The sequence below is a fragment of the Anoplopoma fimbria genome, unplaced genomic scaffold, assembly GCF_027596085.1.
Source record: "Anoplopoma fimbria isolate UVic2021 breed Golden Eagle Sablefish unplaced genomic scaffold, Afim_UVic_2022 Un_contig_6891_pilon_pilon, whole genome shotgun sequence".
NCBI lineage: Eukaryota > Metazoa > Chordata > Actinopteri > Perciformes > Anoplopomatidae > Anoplopoma > Anoplopoma fimbria.
This window is the reverse complement of record NW_026550505.1, coordinates 1-648: the sequence shown is the minus strand read 5'-3', so window position 1 is coordinate 648 and position 648 is coordinate 1. Positions and strand designations below refer to the sequence as shown.

Here is a 648-nt window from a genome sequence, read left to right as displayed (position 1 = left end):
TTGATTCAGAGCTGGAAATAATTTCCCCCAGCAGACACGGCTGATGGATATAGTGATTTGAGAGTGGGAGAACAATGAGGTTCCAGGAAGAGCACAATTAAGGAGTAAACAGGGCTTTTCTTTACTCACATACACAGCCTCGTGTCTTGCATTAAAAGTTTGATGTTTTGTTGTTCACAAGTCATTGAAGGGTGCACCCCGTTCCTGGCGATGCTGCAATACCAGGTCAATGCGTGGAGTGAACGGAGCAAGCCCCCTTTTCATCTCCCAGTGCTAAAAATCTGCTTAATAAGTTATCCTCATATAGAGGACATATCAGATATTAAACTGATAAGAACAGATACTACACTTGATCTTAGCCAAAAAGCGTCGAGAAGCGACATGATCCCCAACTGTTTGCTGCCCGTGGTCAACCCCTGCAAGGCACAATGTCGCTTGTCATGGTGCAGTATTTCAATTGGGCATTGCGATGCTGCTTAGCACAACTGCACAGGCTCCTACAAGGTCAAGCACACTTGTCTTGTTAAAATCAGCTTCTATTCTTTTGACAAGTACACAAGGCTCAGCCGAATGGCAAAGCCTGCCAAAAATAGGTTCAACTCATTGGTGTTCCTCTCCACGGAAGTCTTTAGTAAAGGCGAAAGACTT

At 44.6% G+C, this 648-nt stretch overlaps 1 non-coding gene and 1 pseudogene across 1 annotated transcript; both read right to left on the bottom strand.

Annotated features, from left to right (window-relative positions):
* Positions 1 to 186: 186 nt before the first annotated feature.
* LOC129115099 (U2 spliceosomal RNA) lies at positions 187 to 381 on the bottom strand. The gene has a single exon (XR_008532844.1). It is a non-coding gene; the product is annotated as a U2 spliceosomal RNA (small nuclear RNA).
* A 180-nt stretch (positions 382 to 561) lies between these two features.
* LOC129115100 (U5 spliceosomal RNA) lies at positions 562 to 648 on the bottom strand (annotated as a pseudogene; the record flags this gene model as incomplete).